Source organism: Lycium barbarum, chromosome 10, assembly GCF_019175385.1.
Source record: "Lycium barbarum isolate Lr01 chromosome 10, ASM1917538v2, whole genome shotgun sequence".
NCBI classification, from domain to species: Eukaryota; Viridiplantae; Streptophyta; class Magnoliopsida; order Solanales; family Solanaceae; genus Lycium; species Lycium barbarum.
In genome coordinates, this window is record NC_083346.1 from 86,060,750 (window position 1) to 86,085,347 (window position 24,598).

Genomic DNA, 24,598 nt, shown 5'->3' on the forward strand with positions numbered 1-24,598 from the left:
ACTAAGCTCAAAGCCCTCTACAAGTTGATATAAGTATTGTGGCAAGAAAGCAATTTTATCCTCCAAGTGAAGAACTTGAAGAAAGGTAAGGATTTCATGCTTTTGTTATGTTATAAAAGGTATATGTATGTTGTATTATGTGTGAATGAATGAAAAATATGGAAATTTTGTGTGTTGGAACTAAGTAGGTGTTGGCCGTGGGTATGCATGTATATTGCATGGTTTGGTGACTTGAATTCATGTTAGAATCTAGTATGTTATGGTAAAAATTGTATTAGAAATGAAAGTGGGATGAATTAATGGAAGTTGGAGGATATTGCATGTTGGCCGTGTGGTGCTTATGTGAAAGTGGATGGGTTGAATTGATTTAATGCAATACTTGTGTTGTTATGACTTTGTGGAGTAGATGGAAGGATAATGGTTAAGCTAAAACGATGAATTTGTTGGTTAAGTTGTTGTCGGAAAGTATGTCGCTTTAGCGTGATTTCTTGAAATTATGATTTATGATAATGAACTTGGAATATGAAAATGTGTTTATGAACTTGTATGTTGAAAGTTAGGAAAAGATTGGAAAAGTAGTGACTTAATGGAAAGTTTGAATGCTTGTGTATCTTACGAATATTATGTGAAAATGGTATGGATGCCTCCGGTGTATGTCGTAATGATTTTGATGGATAATGGATATGAAAATAATAAGTTTGGTTTGGAAATGCAAGTTTGAAACGAAAAATGTTTCGTTATGTCGAAAGATGGCTAATGATGCCTTAGTGTATGTTTAATGTCCATTGATGTTTTGATGTCATTCCTGGGTTGTTGTGTTGATGAATTGAGTCGAGCTAAGTCTCGGGGATGTCGTATATACAGAGGAAATGCTGCCGAAATTTCGGTAGGCAAGTATGTGTAAAGTTGGAATATGGAAAGAATGAAACTAACAAATGGTAAACTTGACCATTTCCAGATTTTGGACGAAATTTGGGCTGACGCCAAGCGAGCGTAAGGCGCTATCGAGGTATGTGAAGCATTCCCCTATGTTCCTAGGCATGTTCTGGATGTGGTAGGCTCGGCCGCGAGCCTTAAGTACGACTCCGTTCCCCGGAATTCGAGACGGAAAACCGCTCCAATTCCTTCAATGCAATTGAAGCTATTTTCTTACAAATTCCCTTTAAAGTGAATTTTTGTACAAAACTTCCCCAAACGGAGTCGGAACACTTCCAAACGACTATGGATGACCTCATAAGGTCTATTAGCAATAATTTACCTATGTAGCCTCGAGTTGGTCCGAGGCGGGCCCACAAGGCCCGATATCTTCTGTAAAATTTTAAATATTTCCGTTTTGTCCGATTTTCTCTAAAAATCTTTGGACTACTATTTTGTGTATGATATAACCATTTTTGTGCGATTTATACGAAATGATTTTTGGAACATCTGAGATTCTGATTATGATAATAATCTGCCGTGCCTTCCCGACTAGGATGTAGGCTCGTACTATGCATACTATCTAGATACTATGATTTGACTCGCCATTTGGCACCCTTCAGGTTGATTGAGTCTGTATGTTGAGTCTGTATGTAAGTAGTTTCTCATTTATCGGTTCGTGTCTGTCTAAATGCATTCTTTCACTGCGACCCGGGCCAGGTTCTGTTATCGTGCATATTTCTCTGCATTGTTCACCGCGTCCCTCGGCGTACGGGCCGGGATCTGTATGTCTGTATGATATTATGATTTGTGTATGGGGATGGCGGCCAGGATGGCATATGATCTGATCTGATTCTGTCTGTCCACCGCGTCCCGTACTAAGAGGGCCGGGTTCTGTTACCGCGCCCCCAGACAGGGCCGGGATCTGTATGAATGTATGCGTGTGCCATCTGTATTTATATAAGCACATGCCTCTGTATGATTCTGTATGACTCTGTACTACTCTGCATGCATAATTCTGTCCGACATACTTCTGTCTGTCCGTCTGAATTACGACTATGTCTGTATGTCCGTATGGATTCTGATTCTGTATGTCCGTATGGATTCTGATTCTGCTCGTCTGTCCGTATTATGATTCCGTCTGTCTGTCCGAACCATAATTTTGTTTATTTGTATGGAACACGATTCTGTATGTCTGTCTGGGTCATGACTCTGTCCGTCAGTCTGATTTATGGTTCTGTCCGTTATATTTCTGTGACTCCGGTTCGGACTATGCTTATATCTGTTATGTTTCTGCTTTACATACTCGGTACATTTTTCGTACTGACCCCCGTTCTTCGGGGGCTGCGCTACATGGCCGCAGGTACAGAAGCGCCAGGTGATACGCCGCCAGCGTAGGTTTCTGATTCAGCTGTTTTGAAGAGCTCCTTTGATCCGGAGCGTATATTTTTGGTATATATCTCCTGTCTTCTGTATACTCTGTATGTATGGATATTCCGGGTACGGCGGGGCCCTGTCCCGTCATATGACTCCGTATGTCTGTAGAGGCCTGTAGATAGATGTGTGGGTTACGGGTTTCGTCTGTAAGTTAGCCTTGTCGGCTTCACCGTATGTTTCTGTATGTTCAGATATATATATGTTTGCGCGCGTGCCGTAGTTGTATCGGCCTACTTTTCTAATTTCTGTTTGAAAAAAAAAAAATCTGTACGATACGAAATTCGGTCAGGTAGGTATGTACGGGTACCCAGCTAGGGTGCCAGTCGCGGCCCACGGGGTTGGGTCGTGACAAAAGTGGTATCAGAGCGGTTAGTCCTCGGAATGTCTATAGGCCGTGTCTAGTAGAGTCTTGTTTATCGATGTGTTGTGCACCACATCTATAAACAGGAAGCTACAGGGCATTTAGGATGTTACCCTTCTTTGGATTCTTAGATCGTGCGATAAAGCTATATGATTAGGATGATTCTCCCCTACGAATTGCTGTATCTACAGCGAGGCTCCAGAAGAGCAGAAGTGTCGGTATTTGGGGAAAATGTTTCTGACCCTCTTCCTGCAAGTGATCGTAGGTTGATAAATAATGAAGAGGATCGCTTCGGATGATGGGGATGGGGGTGCTAATAAGGCCCCTAGGACATCACCAGGACCGAGTAGGCAGATCCCCAGCTACTTGATTGAGACAGATCCTTCGGAGGATCCAGAGACAATTCCTCCAGAGTTTTTGATCCCCATAGCAGAGGCTCCCAGGGAAGACAGTTATGACACCGACCCTTCGGAGGACCCAGCGACGATACCTCCAGAGTTTCTTACTCCCAGGGAGGAGGATAGCCCCGAGGCTGAGCCACTAGAGCACTCCTCTGGGACGCCCGAGGAGGAGATTCCCGAGGATGTGCCAGCAGCTCCGGTAGTGGAGCAGTATGTTAGACAGGCTTCCCTAGAGAGTGTTACGCCCTATTCCAGCCCTTTGTCCTGGCCGTCGGTGAACCAGGAATTGCCAGGCTACCTACACTCCTCCGATTCAGATGCAGGTAACAGTGGGGGCCAGACCGTCGACGATGATGAGGGACACAGTTCCTACGGCAGCTCCCCAGGTTAGACCCGAGTTGATCAGTTATGTGTACGTAAGTTTCCTAGAATTTTCGCTATGTGTATGATATCTGTAAAACGTTGTTCTATGAAGACGACGGAAATTTAAAAGGATTAGAGACCTAGTGACCAAAGGCAAGGGCGACTGAGATGTCCCCACCGTCAATGTGAGTCTAGAAATCCCGGATGAAAGTAAACAGGAAAGTGCCTCCGATGCTGTTGAGTTGGGCACGTGTGGTAGGTGTCGTCGACGTTATAATTCTTACTTGAGGTTATCAGCCCCGTGTGGCTGCGATACGACATGATATGATATGTATGTGTGTGTATATGTGTTGGCCCTGTGAGGCATAATTGATATTTCTGCTGTACAGGTTTCGGATAGTAAGAAAAACAGAGGAACCTCTGCCCAAAATTTTCCAGAAATATGGAAGTAAATATGTAGACTAAGTACAAAAAGGTCCCGCAATACTTGTCGGACTTTAGTTTTCTTCTGCCAGTGGCCGGAGAACACCTTACGGTGATATTTTATCAGATTCCACCGATTATTTGGAGGCGGAATTCGTGGGACGAAGACTTAAATCCGTGGGTTATCCGTAATCACATGTATATGTGTATGAAGGTGAATGTTTAAGATTCAGAAAGGCGACATGGTAATGGTACGACTTAGCCGGGGGTGGGACCCGCTACAAAATTTTTCCGAAAATTTGCTAAGACCCCGATCTGCCCTAAAATTATGTGACAAAGGCCCTGCGGGGTAATCGACGGAATTATATTAGCCCTAACGCGTCAAAATGCATGAAAGTTTCTGGGTTAAGCGTGCTCAAGCCAGAGCAATTCTGGGATGGGTGACCCCCTGGGAAGTAATGCAAAGTTTTGCACAAGTGTAAGTATGATAGATGTAAATGAAAATTTAGGGTAAACAAAAGGACAAATGGAATGTGTGGAGTGATTAGTGCCCTTACAGGAGTCGCGCAGAGCGAGGCGGACTAAATGGGCAAAGAAAAGGTACAACACCGCTCGGGAAATTGAGCGAATCTGAATAACAGTCAGAGACGTCCGCCAGTAAGACATTAGTAGATATATCTGTATGTGTGTATGTATGATTTTCGTTTGGTGCCCATATGGGTTAAGAACCGAGCCCCGGCAACTAATGTTGTGATCGGCGAAAGGCTTTACTAAACCGAATACATGAAACGAAGCGGGGGCGAGGACACAAATGCTGTCAAGGACTAGAAAAACCCCTATTCCATTATAACTCAGTCTGGTATGACGATGTCTGAAAAGGAAAACGAGTATGGATGGTAGGAAAGACGAAAAATAAGAAGTGCGAATAAGCGGAATCTTTGAAAGAGTCGACAAGCGGCACGCGAGACGATTTGTATGATAGCTTGGCTAACCAGGTTACCAATAAGGGAAATTTTCCATAAATCACTGGAGCCTTACTAAGGTTGATCTGATTCGGCTTCAGATTCTATCTGTATTGCTTTTGCACTTCCGATTCTGATAGGGCTCCGTCTATTACGCCTCTATGCTCCTGAACTCGATTACGTTCCCATCTGATAGATCTTTGCACATCCGATTCTGAATCTGTTTCTGGTTGACACCTCTGTATGTCTGACTCTGGATATGAATCCGTCTGATATGCCTCTGTACGTCTGATTCTGATTTCGAATTTGTCTGATACCTCTCTGTACGTTGGACTCCGATCTCAGATTTGTCTGACATACTTCCGTACCTTTGATTTCGACTACGAATCCGTCCGCCATAGTTTAGTACGTCTGCCCCCGATTACGAATCCGTCCGATATGCTTCTAGGCGTCCGGTCCTAATTCGGAAGCTGCTGGTATGAAGTGTCTGGTATGAAGAGGGATCACGATAAGGTGGTAGGGAACTCAGCAGAGTAACAAGAAATGATATTGACTATGATATCTGGGAAGCGTTCGTCTGTTACAAGAATATAGTTTATGGTCCGATAATTATGTGGGGTATAAAAATATAGATTATGAAGTTATTTGAATCAGTGACGAGAAGAATTACCCCCTCATGTAGGTGAAGAAGCCATGTCGGGAAGTCCACGAAGGACAATTATAAAGAGGACCCTCCCGAAGTAGTACGACGCCCCATAAGGTCAATTTAACATTCGAGGACGAATGTTTCTAAAGGGGGGGAGGATGTTACATCCGACATTTTCGCTTATTCGAAAAATTCAAGATAAATGGACTTGTGATGAATAAGGCCACAATTGGACATTTCTTGGTATGAATGTGTAGGTTATGAATACAACGGTGTGGAATTACGAAAGGAGGCCAAGGGAAAAATTGGAATTTTGGAAATTTGTCCCATGAATTTCAATAATTAGCCAACAATTTTGGGCTAAAAAATTAAGTGAAATGAGGCCCAATTTTAAGGGGCCCAACCGGCCACAACTCACCCAAGCCCATGGATTAATTAAATTCCATGGGAAATTATTTTATATATGGATAAGTATAAAGAAGGTTCAAGATAAGTCAAGAAGACAAAACAAAAAGAAATCAAGAACAAAGAGAGAGAGAGAATTCGGGTGAAAGAAAGAAAAAGAAAGAAAAGAAGGAAAAAATTATTGGAGCCAAATCTTGGTTCAAAAAAAATTCTTCTGTTGTGAGATTAGTACTAAGCTCAAAGCCCTCTACAAGTTGATATAAGTATTGTGGCAAGAAAACAATTTTATCCTCCAAGTGAAGAACTTGAAGAAAGGTAAGGATTTCATGCTTTTGTTATGTTATAAAAGGTATATGTATGTTGTATTATGTGTGAATGAATGAAAAATATGGAAATTTTGTGTGTTGGAACTAAGTAGGTGTTGGCCGTGGGTATGCATGTATATTGCATGGTTTGGTGACTTGAATTCATGTTAGAATCTAGTATGTTATGGTAAAAATTGTATTAGAAATGAAAGTGGGATGAATTAATGGAAGTTGGAGGATATTGCATGTTGGCCGTGTGGTGCTTATGTGAAAGTGGATGGGTTGAATTGATTTAATGCAATACTTGTGTTGTTATGACTTTGTGGAGTAGATGGAAGGATAATGGTTAAGCTAAAACGAAGAATTTGTTGGTTAAGTTGTTGTCGGAAAGTATGTCGCTTTAGCGTGATTTCTTGAAATTATGATTTATGATAATGAACTTGGAATATGAAAATGTGTTTATGAACTTGTATGTTGAAAGTTAGGAAAAGATTGGAAAAGTAGTGACTTAATGGAAAGTTTGAATGTTTGTGTATCTTACGAATATTATGTGAAAATGGTATGGATGCCTCCGGTGTATGTCGTAATGATTTTGATGGATAATGGATATGAAAATAATAAGTTTGGTTTGGAAATGCAAGTTTGAAACGAAAAATGTTTCGTTATGTCGAAAGATGGCTAATGATGCCTTAGTGTATGTTTAATGTCCATTGATGTTTTGATGTCATTCCTGGGTTGTTGTGTTGATGAATTGAGCCGAGCTAAGTCTCGGGGATGTCGTATATACAGAGGAAATGCTGCCGAAATTTCGGTAGGCAAGTATGTGTAAAGTTGGAATATGGAAATAATGAAACTAACAAATGGTAAACTTGACCATTTCCAGATTTTGGACGAAATTTGGGCTGACGCCAAGCGAGCGTAAGGCGCTATCGAGGTATGTGAAGCATTCCCCTATGTTCCTAGGCATGTTCTGGATGTGGTAGGCTCGGCCGCGAGCCTTAAGTACGACTCCGTTCCCCGGAATTCGAGACGGAAAACCGCTCCAATTCCTTCAATTCAATTGAAGCTATTTTCTTACAAATTCCCTTTAAAGTGAATTTTTGTACAAAACTTCCCCAAACGGAGTCGGAACACTTCCAAACGACTATGGATGACCTCATAAGGTCTATTAGCAATAATTTACCTATGTAGCCTCGAGTTGGTCCGAGGCGGGCCCACAAGCCCCGATATCTTCTGTAAAATTTTAAATATTTCCGTTTTGTCCGATTTTCTCTAAAAATCTTTGGACTACTATTTTGTGTATGATATAACCATTTTTGTGCGATTTGTACGAAATGATTTTTGGAACATCTGAGATTCTGATTCTGATAATAATCTGCCGTGCCTTCCCGACTAGGATGTAGGCTCGTACTATGCATACTATCTGGATACTATGATTTGACTCGCCATTTGGCACCCTTCAGGTTGATCGAGTCTGTATGTTGAGTCTGTATGTAAGTAGTTTCTCATTTATCGGTTCGTGTCTGTCTCAATGCATTCTTTCACTGCGACCCGGGCCAGGTTCTGTTATCGTGCATATTTCTCTGCATTGTTCACCGCGTCCCTCGGCGTACGGGCCGGGATCTGTATGTCTGTATGATATTATGATTTGTGTATGGGGATGGCGGCCAGGATGGCATATGATCTGATCTGATTCTGTCTGTCCACCGCGTCCCGTACTAAGAGGGCCGGGTTCTGTTACCGCGCCCCCAGACAGGGCCGGGATCTGTATGAATGTATGCGTGTGCCATCTGTATTTATATAAGCACATGCCTCTGTATGATTCCGTATGACTCTGTACTACTCTGCATGCATAATTCTGTCTGACATACTTCTGTCTGTCCGTCTGAATTACAACTATGTCTGTATGTCCGTATGGATTCTGATTCTGTATGTCCGTATGGATTCTGATTCTGCTCGTCTGTCCGTATTATGATTCCGTCTGTCTGTCCGAACCATAATTCTGTTTATTTGTATGGAACACGATTCTGTATGTCTGTCTGGGTCATGACTCTGTCCGTCAGTCTGATTTATGGTTCTGTCCGTTATATTTCTGTGACTCCGGTTCGGACTATGCTTATATCTGTTATGTTTCTGCTTTACATACTTGGTACATTTTTCGTACTGACCCCCGTTCTTTGGGGGCTGCGCTACATGCCCGCAGGTACAGAAGCGCCAGGTGATACGCCGCCAGCGTAGGTTTCTGATTCAGCTGTTTTGAAGAGCTCCTTTGATCCGGAGCGTATATTTTTGGTATATATCTCCTGTCTTCTGTATACTCTGTATGTATGGATATTCCGGGTACGGCGGGGCCCTGTCCCGTCATATGACTCCGTATGTCTGTAGAGGCCTGTAGATAGATGTGTGGGTTACGGGTTTCGTCTGTATGTTAGCCTTGTCGGCTTCACCGTATGTTTCTGTATGTTCAGATATATATATGTTTGCGCGCGTGCCGTAGTTGTATCAACCTACTTTTGTAATTTCTGTTTCAAAAAAAAAAAAATTGTACGATACGAAATTCGGTCAGGTAGGTATGTACGGGTACCCAGCTAGGGTGCCAGTCGCGGCCCACGGGGTTGGGTCGTGACAAAAGTGGTATCAGAGCAGTTATTCCTCGGAATGTCTACAGGCCGTGTCTAGTAGAGTCTTGTTTATCGATGTGTTGTGCACCACATCTATAAACAGGAAGCTACAGGGCATTTAGGATGTTACCCTTCTTTGGATTCTTAGATCGTGCGATAAAGCTATATGATTAGGATGATTCTCCCCTACGAATTGCTGTATCTACAGCGAGGCTCCAGAAGAGCCGAAGTGTCGGTATTTGGGGAAAATGTTTCTGACCCTCTTCCTGCAGGTGATCGTAGGTTGATAAATAATGAAGAGGAGCGCTTCGGATGATGGGGATGGGGGTGCTAATAAGGCCCCTAGGACATCACCAGGACCGAGTAGGCAGATCCCCAGCTACTCGATTGAGACAGATCCTTCGGAGGATCCAGAGACAATTCCTCCAGAGTTTTGAATCCCCAGAGCAGAGGCTCCCAGGGAAGACAGTTATGACACCGACCCTTCGGAGGACCCAGCGACGATACCTCCAAAGTTTCTTACTCCCAGGGAGGAGGATAGCCCCGAGGCTGAGCCACTAGAGCACTCCTCTGGGACGCCGGAGGAGGAGATTCCCGAGGATGTGCCAGCAGCTCCGGTAGTTGAGCAGTATGTTAGACAGGCTTCCCCAGAGAGTGTTACGCCCTATTCCAGCCGTTTGTCCTGGCCGTCGGTGAACCAAGAATTGCCAGGCTACCTACACTCCTCCGATTCAGATGCAGGTAACAGTGGGGGCCAGACCGTCGACGATGATGAGGGACACAGTTCCTACGGCAGCTCCCCAGGTTAGACCCGAGTTGATCAGTTATGAGTACGTAAGTTTCCTAGAATTTTCGCTATGTGTATGATATCTGTAAAACGTTGTTCTATGAAGACGACGGAAATTTAAAAGGATTAGAGACCTAGTGACCAAAGGCAAGGGCGACTGAGATGTCCCCACCGTCAATGTGAGTCTAGAAATCCCGGATGAAAGTAAACAGGAAAGTGCCTCCGATGCTGTTGAGTTGGGCACGTGTGGTAGGTGTCGACGACGTTATAATTCTTACTTGAGGTTATCAGCCCCGTGTGGCTGCGATACGACATGATATGATATGTATGTGTGTGTATATGTGTTGGCCCTGTGAGGCATAATTGATATTTCTGGTGTACAGGTTTCGGATAGTAAGAAAAACAGAGGAACCTCTGCCCAAATGTTTTCAGAAATATGGAAGTAAATAAGTAGACTAAGTACAAAAAGGTCCCGCAATACTTGTCGGACTTTAGTTTTCTTCTGCCAGTGGCCGGAGAACACCTTACGGTGATATTTTATCAGATTCCACCGATTATTTGGAGGCGGAATTCGTGGGACGAAGACTTAAATCCGTGGGTTATCCGTAATCACATGTATATGTGTATGAAGGTGAATGTTTAAGATTCAGAAAGGCGACATGGTAATGGTACGACTTAGCCGGGGGTGGGACCCGCTACAAAATTTTTACGAAAATTTGCTAAGACCCCGATCTGCCCTAAAATTATGTGAAAAAGGCCCTTCGGGGTAATCGACGGAATTATATTAGCCCTAACGCGTCAAAATGCATGAAAGTTTCGTCATATGACTCCGTATGTCTAGGGTGCCAGTCGCGGCCCACGGGGTTGGGTCGTGACAAAAGTGGTATCAGAGCGGTTAGTCCTCGGAATGTCTACAGGCCGTGTCTAGTAGAGTCTTGTTTATCGATGTGTTGTGCACCACATCTATAAACAGGAAGCTACAGGGCATTTAGGATGTTACCCTTCTTTGGATTCTTAGATCGTGCGATAAAGCTATATGATTAGGATGATTCTCCCCTACGAATTGTTGTATCTACAGCGAGGCTCCAGAAGAGCAGAAGTGTCGGTATTTGGGGAAAATGTTTCTGACCCTCTTCCTGCAGGTGATCGTAGGTTGACAAATAATGAAGAGGAGCGCTTCGAATGATGGGGATGGGGGTGCTAATAAGGCCCCTAGGACATCACCAGGACCGAGTAGGCAGATCCCCAGCTACTCGATTGAGACAGATCCTTCGGAGGATCCAGAGACAATTCCTCCAGAGTTTTTGATCCCCAGAGCAGAGGCTCCCAGGGAAGACAGTTATGACACCAACCCTTCGGAGGACCCAGTGACGATACCTCCAGAGTTTCTTACTCCCAGGGAGGAGGATAGCCCCGAGGCTGAGCCACTAGAGCACTCCTCTGGGACGCCGGAGGAGGAGATTCCCGAGGATGTGCCAGCAGCTCCGGTAGTGGAGCAGTATGTTAGACAGGCTTCCCTAGAGAGTGTTACGCCCTATTCCAGCCCTTTGTCCTGGCCGTCGGTGAACCAGGAATTGCCAGGCTACCTACACTCCTCCGATTCAGATGCAGGTAACAGTGGGGGCCAGACCGTCGACGATGATGAGGGACACGGTTCCTACGGCAGCTCCCCAGGTTAGACCCGAGTTGATCAGTTATGAGTACGTAAGTTTCCTAGAATTTTCGATATGTGTATGATATCTGTAAAACGTTGTTCTATGATGAGGTAGCGTATACGAGAGTAGCGGGCCCACCTCGGGCCGGATGAGGTAGCGTATACGATTTACGTATGTTATGTGTCATAGCGTTACTTGTGAGGGTCGTAGGGTAATCGGGTCCCATTTATACAAGTTCTAAGGGTGTAGGAGGTTTTTCCAACAATTGGCACACTTTCTAGTTCAATTCTATTGAACAAAAAGTGGAAAACTTTAGGTGCGGATTCCGGGGAACCGAGTTGTCCCCGAGGCTCGTACCCAACTTATTTCAACTAAGACATGCCATAGAAAGAAGGGTGAAGCCTTACATACCTCTTTCCGCTTCTTTTGCTATTCCGAATTCACGTTGCAATCTCGTCAAAATCTGCAAATTGGTCACATTTACCCAAACTTTCATTAGGGTACTTAGAGTTAGAATCTTAAGGAACCACTTGGCTACCGAAATTTCGGCAGCACTTCCTTTGTAAATATACCATCCTCAACATTCAACATAGCCAAATTCTCATCAATCACAATCCGGGAATTCAAACCCGGCCAAACTATTAACATAATTCAACAATCACACTAAAAATTCACATATTCCATTCAAGGTGCATTCCAACACTTCAATTAACATTCTACCTCCTTCAATACTCTCCAATTCCAATGAAACAACAATAACCTTATAATACATATATTCCAACAACATCATAGTAATACCATTACATGTCTTCCATACAAAAACATTATTTCCAATTTACACAAACTTCCAATTGCCAATACTTCACCAAACTTGTCAAGTCTTTATTTGCGATATAACATCTACAACACAGCGATTAAGATATTAATTACAACTCGCTCATTATTCTTTCACAACTCACCAATATACACGACTATACATCAAGTATACACGGCCACATATACCATGCACACTCACACGGCTCCAACATGCATACACCACTACAATCTCTCCAAACTCATTCAACTTCCATTTTCCACATATCATTCACAACAATAACAACTAAACACTAATTAAAATAATTGAAGCATGACTCCCACACACATATATATATACACGGCCATATACTATATTTCTCTCCTTCATGAATTTCATCCATTTTAGCATACTACAACACATATAAACCATATATAACACATAAAACAAGATCAAAACTCACCTTTCTTCTTCAACTTCTCACTTGACTACAACTTGACAACTTGTATGATTTTGAATTTTTCTTGCTCCAACAACAACTCCACCTTGTTAATCACCCTTTACTTGGTAGAAAATGATTTTTGGAGAATTTTTGCAAATGTTTCTTGTGAAAATTGCTCTTGGCCGAAATGGCCTTAAGTTTTTCTCCTCTCTCTCTTGTTCTTGCTTTTCTTGAAATTTCTAGAACATTATGTGGAATAAGATGACTTAGTCATCTTATTTATTGACCAAATTTTATTTAATATGGGCTTGGGCCATAACCATGGCCGGTTGGGCCTCACAAATTTGGGCCTTATTATTTTTTTTTATTTTTTTGGGCCAACTCGGTTTGGTCCCGAGTTGGGCCTAGCCCACTGACCTTTCGACCTTAAAACGTTCATATCTCCTTGTACCGACGTCACCTGGTCACCCACGACCTATGGTTGGAAAGCTAATGCAATTATCTACAACTTCTAGTTCTTGATACGTTTCCAAATTCCAAACTTATAATACCGTTTTTCCCCCTTGAAGTCAGATCACCCGAAAACGTTTTCTTAAAATATTCGTTTGGAGGACTTCCACTTTGATTTGGCCCAAGGGTCTTTCTTGAGTTGTGTTTAACTTCTCATATGTGATTCATATGAATTTTCAGATGTCCCAAAAAAATCTCGATGTGTGGGTCCCACCTCAGCAATTAATCTGAGGTTCAAAAATACGGGATATCACATTCTCCCCCCCTTTAGAACATTCGTCCTCGAATGATAAACTGGCCTCATAGTGTATCATAATACTTCGGGGAGGTCTCCTTCGTAGACATCTCACATGTCGCTTAGGTCGCTTTTATGTCGTAAGTTCATTGAGTAAGCTCCGAACGTTGGCCCCACGTTAATAAGTCCCCTTTCTGTCACGCTTTCTCCTCTTCCGTTAGTCTTGTCCGTCTCAGCCTACATGACTCTTATAGGGTTTGTAACCACTCCACACACTCTAATTTACATTGGACTACCTAGCTTCACATTCGTCTCTTGTTCCCACATTTGTGAAAATTTCAGCATATTTCCCAGGGGGTCACCCATCATGAAATTACTCTAACCCTAGCACGCTTAACCTTGAAACTTTAGTGCATTTCAATGTCTTAGCGTTAGTATTTTCGCCCACACTCCCTCGCACTACTTATATCACATATTATGGAACGAGTTGGGGTCTTAGCAGTTTTCGAAACGCCGCGTAACACATCTCTTCTTTTATTTACGGTTCTAACCTCCGCAATCTCTAGTATTCGTCTTTTTACCTGTGCGTATGACTACCTTTCGTCCTAATTTCTGAATTCTTAATATGATCAGCAATATAAAGGCAACGTAGGATAGGATAGAATCCGAATCAATTAACATACACATCATAGAAGGTGCCGAAAAAGTACCTGTGGCCGCGTCTGCGGAAGGCTCAGGGTCCTGTCGTCCTGTCAATGCATATAGGCGGTGCGGAGGACCAGCTGAACTAGGTGTCCCTCCTCTACCTCGGCCGCGGCCCGCTGGAGCTTGGGAGGTCTGTCCAAGAGGGCGTACGGTCGACGATGAACCAACCGCGGACCCGATGGGCTGGGCTTGGTCTCCCTCATACCTCAGTGGGCAATCACGCATCAAATGGCCAACCCGCCCACAAGTATAACATGCACCTGTACCTGCGCGACACTCTCCAGAATGTGGTCTACCACATCGCGCACACCATGGCGGGGGTGGCATCATCCTGCTAGAATCAGCTCTATACTGGGATCCTGACGCCTTAATACCCTGATCTGATCGTGATTGAGTAGAACGGTCAAGTCCCCTATCCGTAAATCGAGGCGGTGCACTGGCCGCCGGTTGTTCTGAATGCCTGAATAGCTCTTGTGCCTGTCCCCCTCTGTACTCGCTTCTAGTCCTGGAAAACCTGCCCCTTTTTCTGGAACCCCTATCTGGGTAACGCTCCTCTCGCCGTGGCTGATATTGTTCCTCCAGATTTTGGGCGTGGGCCTGGATTCGAGTAATAGTCATCCCGTCCTGGAGTGAAGCTGTCAAACATTCCTTAACCAAATGTGGCCCTAGCCCACTCACAAATCGGTGTACATGATCTCCCTTATCCGCTATCATGGCTGGGGCATACCTGGCTAATGAATTAAAACGTAGGCTATATTCTCGAACGCTCATATTTCCCTGTCTCAGGTTTAAGAACATATCGGCTCGAGCCCGTCGAACCTCTGGCGGTAGGAAATGTCGCAGGAACGCCTCAGTGAACTCCTGCCAAACCGGAGGGGGTGCATTTGCTCCCCTCGATGATATCCAGCTACTGTACCACAGAACTGCCACATCCCGCAGCCTGTATGAAGCCAACTCTACGGACTCCGTATCCGAAGCATGTATGATCCCCAGAGTCCTCAGCATCTCATCTATAAAACTCTGCGGGTCCTCCTCTTGTTTTGATCCATAAAACTCTGGAGGCTTCAGGGTGATAAAGTCGCGGGCCCTTGCACTTATCGCTTTGCCTCCCAGGTCTACATCTTGCCGCTGAGCCTGTGCGGCAACGAGCTGGGTTAATAACTGGATGGCCTCTGCCATCTGCTGGCCCGGAACTGCTGGTGGTGGAACTGGAGGTGCGGGGGCTGGAGCTGGAACTCTTTCCTGCTCTGCTGGTGCAGGGGGAGCAGGAACAGTCTGAGGGGGAGCCTCATTATGAGATTCTTCTTCTTCTAGCTCCCGTTCAACTCTGCTGGCTGCCACCCCCTTGGCTTTCTCGGTTATCGTAGCCTTTTTCTTCGGCGGCATTACTGAAACCATAACACAGGTTTAGGAAAAGGAATATGGAAGCCTGGCAACTTAGCTCTATCGCACGATTTCAGAATGCAAAGAAGGTCAAATTTCCTAAATGCCCCGTAGCCTCCAGTTTATAAGTGTGGCGCGCTACAGACCCATAAACAAGACTACTGGACACGGCTCGTAGACAAACCCCTAGGACCGAACTGCTCTGATACCACTTCTGTCACGACCCGTCTAGGGGCCGTGACGAGTACCCGATACTTGTACCGAGCACCCCTTGTCTATCGTTTTACCTTTACCTCTTAGCAAGCCATGTAAACAGAGCCATTTTTTTTTTGAACATTAACATTAGCGGCGTCATTCTGAACATAGACTAATAAACTTCGTTATCACTTATACATCAACATTAGCATGCCAAAACACCATATACCTAACTATACTTAACTGACTGTACATATCTGTCTACGTGCCTCTAGACGTAGTACACTTATACATAGAAAGGGCTGAGTACTGCCATGCCCGAATATATATACACAAAATAGTACCAAGGAAGTGAGGCTCCGGAATAACTGGAGCACTGTCAACACTGCTGGTTGAGCTTCTAAGGATCAAATCCGCCTGTCTGCTGACCTGCGCGGCATAAAACGCAGCGTCCACAAGAAGGGACGTCAGTATGAATAATGTACCGAGTATGTAAGGCATGAATAGTAATATACAGAAAATATGAATCATGTATAATGACATAAGAGAGTTACAACACATGTCCTGGGATAGAAACATAACCTGTATATATATATATACCCTTGGCAGGTGCTATGCGTACTTAGCTTTCCTTTAAGAATCTTTCCTTGTTCATATACATATACATATAAAATAGGACATCTCATATTGCCGAGGCGTCGGCAGCCGATCCATTTAACCATAAATATACACATCCCGCGTCCGGGCATCCCGCGTCCGGGACGATATGATATCATGTAATGCCAACTGATCAGGTGGATATGCGTTCATAACGCTCTGCCCTTACCTCCATTTTCCCCATATACACATGCATATATCATGTACATATATCAGCGTCTATAGCGCTCTACCTCTTTTATCATATACATATACGTGTGTCGTGTAGGTACATCAGCGTCTATAGCGCTCTAGCTCTTTCGTCATGTGCATGTTTTAAAAAAATATATACACATATCTTACATACATTTACATGTCTTATATGCATTTACGTATCCTATATACATATGTCTCATAGGCACGCAGGAAAGCCCAAAGAAGAATCATGTAGTCATCGGAGTGACGTAAGGTCGGTGACCTCCAATTATATTATAGAATACTCGTGATCGCTTTGTCTCACCTTGAAGGAACGAGTATTTTAAGGTGAGACTACCAACGAGGAATAATATTAAAGTAAACGTAGAATGAAATCGGGGCATCATAGATGACGGTTCATAGACTTTGAAATCTTTTAGAAAATAAAGTCATAGCTAGGAAATATAAATAAGATTCAAAAATTAGTTTATCATTTTCATGTTTACATAAGATACTTAGCTTAGTCATCTTAGTCATAGAGTCGTTCCGGTAGTACGTATCATAGGCATATTCTCTTATCTAACATCATTGTTATCATTATCGTCATGGAAGTGCCCTCGTTAGAGGAGGCATAGTATTTATCATTTGGTATTGAAATCGGGATCAAAGGTTCCCTTTGGATTCACTTCAAGTAAGTCAAGCAAGACTGTAAGGAAAAATCCGAGAGTAGCGGGCCCACCTCGGGCCGGATGAGGTAGCGTATACGATTTACGTATGTTACGTGTCATAGCGTTACTTGTGAGGGTCTTAGGGTAATCGGGTCCCATTTATACAAGTTCTAAGGGTGTAGGAGGTTTTTCCAACAATTGGCACACTTTCTAGTTCAATTCTATTGAACAAAAAGTGGAAAACTTTAGGTGCGGATTCCGGGGAATCGAGTTGTCCCCGAGGCTCGTACCCAACTTATTTCAACTAAGACATGCCAAAGAAAGAAGGGTGAAGCCTTACATACCTCTTTCCGCTTCTTTTGCTATTCCGAATTCACGTTGCAATCTCGTCAAAATCTGCAAATTGGTCACATTTAGCCAAACTTTCATTAGGGTACTTAGAGTTAGAATCTTAAGGAACCACTTGGCTACCGAAATTTCGGCAGCACTTCCTCTGTAAATATACCATCCTCAACATTCAACATAGCCAAATTCTCATCAATCACAATCCGGGAATTCAAACCCGGCCAAACTATTAACATAATTCAACAATCACACTAAAAATTCACATATTCCATTCAAGGTGCATTCCAACACTTCAATTAACATTCTACCTCCTTCAATACTCTCCAATTCCAATGAAACAACAATAACCTTATAATACATATATTCCAACAACATCATAGTAATACCATTACATGTCTTCCATACAAAAACATTATTTTCAATTTACACAAACTTCCAATTGCCAATACTTCACCAAACTTGTCAAGTCTTTATTTGCGATATAACATCTACAACACATCAATTAAGATATTAATTACAACTCGCTCATTATTCTTTCACAACTCACCAATATACACGACTATACATCAAGTATACACGGCCACATATACCATGCACACTCACACGGCTCCAACATGTATACACCACTACAATCTCTCCAAACTCATTCAACTTCCATTTTCCACATATCATTCACAACAATAACAACTAAACACTAATTAAAATAATTGAAGCATGACTCCCACACACATATATATATACACGGCCATATACTATATTTCTCTCCTTCATGAATTTCATCCATTTTAGCATACTACAACACATATAAACCATATATAACACATAAAACAAGATCAAAACTCACCTTTCTTCTTCAACTTCTCACTTGACTACAACTTGACAACTTGTATGATTTTGAATTTTTCTTGCTCCAACAACAACTCCACCTTGTTAATCACCCTTTACTTGGTAGAAAATGATTTTTGGAGAATTTTTGCAAATTTTTCTTGTGAAAATTGCTCTTGGCCGAAATGGCCTTAAGTTTTTCTCCTCTCTCTCTTGTTCTTGCTTTTCTTGAAATTTCTAGAACATTATGTGGAATAAGATGACTTAGTCATCTTATTTATTGACCAAATTTTATTTAATATGGGCTTGGGCCATAACCATGGACGGTTGGGCCTCACAAATTTGGGCCTTATTATTGTTTTTGATTTTTTTGGGCCAACTCGGTTTGGTCCCGAGTTGGGCCTAGCCCACTGACCTTTCGACCTTAAAACGTTCATATCTCCTTGTACCGACGTCACCTGGGCACCCACGACCTATGGTTGGAAAGCTAATTCAATTATCTACAACTTCTAGTTCTTGGTACTTTTCCAAATTCCAAACTTATAATACCGTGTTTGCCCCTTGCAGTCAGATCACCCGAAAACGTTTTCTCAAAATATTCGTTTGGAGGACTTCCACTTTGATTTGGCCCAAGGGTCCTTCTTGAGTTGTGTTTAACTTCTCATATGTGATTCATATGAATTTTCAGATGTCCCAAAAAAATCTCGATGTGTGGGTCCCACCTCAGCAATTAATCTGACGTTCAAAAATACGGGATATCACATTACCGTGGTTATGATATGATGTGTTATGTGACGGAGATGTTCGAAGATATGAAATCTTCTGAAATATGATATGTTGTGGCGCCAGAGGCAGGAGTGGCGACCACGTTCCTGTGCCCTATTATGATTCTGTCTGTGTGATTGGATTCCGATTTTGTCTGTCTAATATGGATTCTGATTCCGCCTGTCCATATGGATGGTGATTCTGCCCGTCCGTCTGGACCATAATTTTGTTCGTCCGTTTGATTTATGGTTCTGTCCGTTATACTTCTGTGCTTCCGGTTCATGCTATGATTATGTTTGTTATGTTTCTGCTTTACATACTCGGTACATTTTTCGTACTGACCCCCGGTTCTTCGGGGGCTGCGCTACATGCCCGCAGGTACAGACGCACCTGAAGATACGCCGCCAGTCTAGGGCTCAGATACTGCTATTTTGAAGAGCTCCTTTGGTCCACAGCGTGTACTTTTGGTATATACCTTCTGTCTTCTGTATATTCTGTATGTATGGCAACTCTGGGTACGGCGGGGCCCTGTCTCGTCATATGACTCTGTAAGTCTGTTAGAGGCCTGTAGATATGTTTGTGGGTTAGGGTCTTTCTGTATGGATGTGTGTATATGTTGTGTTTGGGGCGACCCCATTCGCCGCGGCGGCCGGTCCACATATGTTTATATGTTGCTTTGTTGGCCGGTGTGGCCTTTGTTGGTATTTTCTGTGCGCAGGGTTATTTTGGATAGTCTGTAAAACAGAGGAAACTCTGCCAAAATTTTTCTGGAAATTATCTAAATTTGAAATATAGCCTTGACGGCTTCTTCTTTATACTTGAATGCGTTTGATAAAAGTTGAGCTAGCATTGGATATATGTGTTTGGGTGCCCAGATCGGGTACTAGTCACGGCCCACGGGGTTGGGTCGTGACAGTGTTGATGCAAGAGGTCAAGGTCATTGTATACACTTCTAGGAAGTTAAAGATTCAATGGAAGAACTACCCTGCTCATGATTTGGAGTTGGCAGCAGTAGTCTTCACTTTGAAGATTTGGAGGCATTATTTGTATGGGTTTCATTGTGAGGTATTCACCGATCACTGCAATCTACAATGTGTGTTCAGTCAGAGGGAACTCAATTCTAGATAGCGTAGACAGATAGAGCTTTTTAAGGATTATGATATCACTATTCTTTACCATCGGGGCAAAGCTAATGGTAGCTGATGCATTGAGCCGAAAGACAGTGAGTATGGGGAGTTTAGCTCAGTTGATTGCTTTGGAGCGACCTTTAGCCATGGAGGTTTTGACTCTGGGTAACAATCTTGTAAGACTTGATATTCAGATCCGATCAGGGTTTAAGCATGTGTTGAGACGAGGTCATCTCTTTTGGAGTAGATCAGGCCACAGCAGTTTAGGAATGCCCAATTAAGTATGATTGGTGATAAGGTGTTGAGTAGTCAGGCTAAAGAGGTCGTTCTTGATGATGAGGGGATTTTGAGGATCAAGGGACATGTGTGTGTTCTTCGTATGGGTGGTTTGATTCTATTTACCCAGGTGCGACTAAGATGTATCGTGGTTTAAGACAGCACTACTGGTAGGGAAGGATGAAGAGAGATATTGCAGATTTCGTTGCTCAGTGTTTGAATTGCCAGCAAGTCAAGTATGAGCACCAGAGACCCGGTGGGGTGCTTCAGAGGATGCTCATTCCCAAGTAGGAGTGGGAGAGTATTTCCATGGATTTTGTTGTGTGTCTTTCGAAGACCTTATGGAAGTTCAATTAGGTTTGGGTTATTACTGATTGGTTGACTAAGTCTGCTCATTTCATCCTAGTTCAGGCAACTTATAATGTAGAGAAGTTGGCTAGGATTTACATCTGAGAGATAATTTGATTGCACGGGGTTTCTATTTCCATTATTTCTGATCGAGGTACTCAGTTTTCCTTCCATTTCTGGAAGGTCTTGAGAAAGAGTTTGATACTCAGTTAGATCTTAGCATCGCATTTCATCTATAGACTGATGGTCATTCTAAGAGGACTATTCAGGTGCTTGAAGATAAGTTGAGAGCCTGTGTTATTTATTTTAGTGGTCATTGGGACAAGTTCTTACCCTTGGCAGAGTTCGCGTACAACAATAGCTACCATTCCGGTATTGATATAGCGTCATTCCAGGCATTATATGTTAGGAGGTGTCATTTTACTATTGGGTGGTTTGATTCATTTCACTATTGATAAGGTTTGATGCTTATATCATTCGTTGGGATTCTGTATTGCTTAATGAGAATCTGTCTTATGAGGAGAATCATATAGCGACCTGGGATAGACAGGTGAGAAAGTTGAGGTTTAAGGAGATAGAATCTGTTAAGATGCCATAGAAGCACCATCTTGTTGAGGAGGCCAAATAGAAGACTGAGTCCTATATGCATTCCAGATATCCTCAGTTGTTTGCTGATTCAGGTAGTTTTCCCCTTTCGTTTCCTTGTCTCTCGATGATGAGAGATTGTTTAATTAGTATCTGATGTAACGACCCGTTTGGTCGTTATAGTGCTTTTTACCCATTTACCAACGTTGACCCTTCCCCAAGCTCTATTGGTTTGATTTTGACTCGTGGGGATGAGAGGCAAGGTTCCTGAGGTAGTCGGGCGAGTTTTATGATAAATTATGTGAAATAGAGCCTTAATGTGAAAAATGGTTGACCGAGACTAGACTTTTGGGTAAATGGACTTTTTTTTTAGAAAACTGTCAATTTCGAGAGGTCCGGATGGTCGATTATGACTTGGTAGGATATTCAATTCAGTTTTCGAGGCACTCGAGTGCATTTTGGGATATTAGTTGGAACGTTGGTCTTTGTTCATTGGGTGTTGACCCGGTCAAATAGACCTCCGTTGGAAATACCCAGACCATGAGTGAGTGCATAGTGCATTTTTATGTATGTTTACATATCTGTTTGGCATCTAGGAGGTCCCGGGTGATTGTTGGCTTTTGGGGATGAGATAGTGAAAAACCAACAACCTGCTGGTGTCTGATGTTTCGCTGGGACGGGACCTTGTGCACTGTAGCTGATCCGCCTCGGCGAGGACTAGTTTGCTGGCACGATGCTGAGTGGATTTGTGGTATCCGCTCAAGTGGGCGGAGCTCCACTTGAGCAGACACTGTTACACCTCGTATTTTCAGAGGAACGCTCGCTAGGTCTAAGTACAAGTACGTGGAATTTTGAGCAAGAAAGTTAACCTTCAAATTTAAGGAACGACACAAGTATTAAGCATATTTATGGATAAAGTGATATATGAGATTGCACGTTCCTATATTATGGTTATGAGGGTTTAAGATCATGTATAAGAAGTATCGGAAGGATTGGAGGTCGGGCGGGTGAAGAACAAAAATCTGGTCGAACTGGGTAGAATTGCCCTACGCATTCGCGATGGCCATGAATATTATAGACCATCGCCTTCACGAGGGTCCCTCGCGTTCGCGAAAGTTGCTGAGTAAGTCGATTTCCACTGACTTTGTCACCCTATAAAAGGGGCAAAACCCTTCTTTTTCAATTCAAAACATTTTCCAAAATTTAGAAATCATATGGGGGAGTGAGGATATCTTAAAATTGAGGGTTTTTAGTGATTTTTAAGCGGCAAAATATTAGTCGAGTCTCGGATAACGCATGGTTATGGTTCTAGTATTGCTTTGCGGTGGATTTTGGCTTAGATTCAAGGTGGATATGGACGATATTACTATTTTAACAAGAATAAGGTATGAATATCTCCTTATTAATATTACTTTTGGTTTATTCACGAAGATAGAATGATTAAATGATCGTATAATAAAGTTGTGGGTTGAGAAATTGTATAAACATCATGTGGGATGTTTCATGGAATATTTTGATATTGATAATGGTGTTGATGATGTTGGTGAATTGAGATTTTGGGCTAGGCATATAAACAGGGGAGATGCTGCCTGATTTTCGGCAGAATATTGAATAGTTTAATGTGAAGACCTAGCATAAGCATATACCAATGAGTCTAACGATAGTGCGAATCCTCTTGAATGTAGATTTACGAGTACGGATGGATAAGCGTAGATAATAGGAGGCCAAACAGGTATGTTAAGGCTCGTCCCTTTCTTTCAAAAGCATGATTCCTATGTTATGATTCCGATCCATAAATGTTTCCATAAACTCTTTGTTTTCAAAAGCTAGAAGTTCATGATTCTTAAAGCTTCTCATGATGTTAAATATGAGAATGATCCTATGATGATTATAATGATGACGATGATCTTATGTTTAAAGGTTCCAAGCTTATGATTTCAATATGAATATGAGAACGTTGAGCTATTTCTTGATTTTCTCAATTTTATTTATTGTTGATGAATCTCATCTCATGTTATTCGCTCCTTCGAGGTGAGATGTAGCGATGATGAATGTTCCATAATATAAGTCGGAGGTTACCGACCTTACGTCACTCTAATAAAGTTGTAGCGTTCATATGAGCTTTCATGCATGCCATTTACATTATGTATATATAACATATGATATTTATGGATCGGGACGTACGTTCCTCGGCACTAACATATGATATTTATGAATCGGTCCGTACGTTCCTCAGCACTAACATATTACATTTATCGATCGGGCTGTAATTTCTCGGCACTAAAATATTACATTTATGGATTGGGCCGTACTTTCCTCGGCACTAACATAAGATATTTATGGATCGGGTTGTACGTTCCTCGGCACTAACATACTATGTTTATGGATCAGGCCATATGTTCCTTGGCACTAACAAATGATATTTATGGATCGTGTCGTTCGTTCCGCGGCAAAATGATAGATTTTTTGATCGGGTTGTACGTTCCACAACACAAACATTTATGGATCGGGCTGTACGTTCCACAACACTAACATTTATGGATCGGGTTGCACGTTCCGTAGCACTAATACTTATATTAGATGTGTGTGTGTGTGTGTATATATATATATATATATATATATATATATATATATATATATATATATATATATATATATATATATAGATATATGTGCTTGCGTACATATGATTTTAAGATGTAAAGGTTATCTCTCCTATTCCATATTACCTTTCATATCTATATATGTTGTTATTTATGCCTTACATACTCAGTACATTATTCGTACTGACCCCCTTTCTTCGGGGGCTGCGTTTCATGCCCGCAGGTACACATGCTTAGTTTTGTGTTCCTCTAGCCTAGGACTTCTACTCAGCTGCTTGGGGAGCTCCATTGTTCCGCAGCTTAAGTCATTTTGGTATAGGTCCTTTTGATATAGACTCATGCATATTCGGGGATACGGCGGGGCCCTGTTTCGTCATGCTTCATTGTTATACTCTTAGAGGTCTGTAGACATGTGTGGGCTGTACATATGTTTTGGGCAGCTATATCGACGTAGTTCGTTTTGGATATCCCCGTATATAGTGGCAGCCTTGCATATTTTGTTATGTCTTGGTTAGGTGTGACTCCTCAGGAGACAGGTTCGTTATGATATATGACATTATGAGTCCACAACATGCTTTTACAAATTTCCATATTGTCCTTAGTTTCAGTTTGATTATATCTAGCAGGTTCGTATACGAGTGTCCAGCTCGAGCACTAGTCATGGCCCATCGGTTTGGCTCG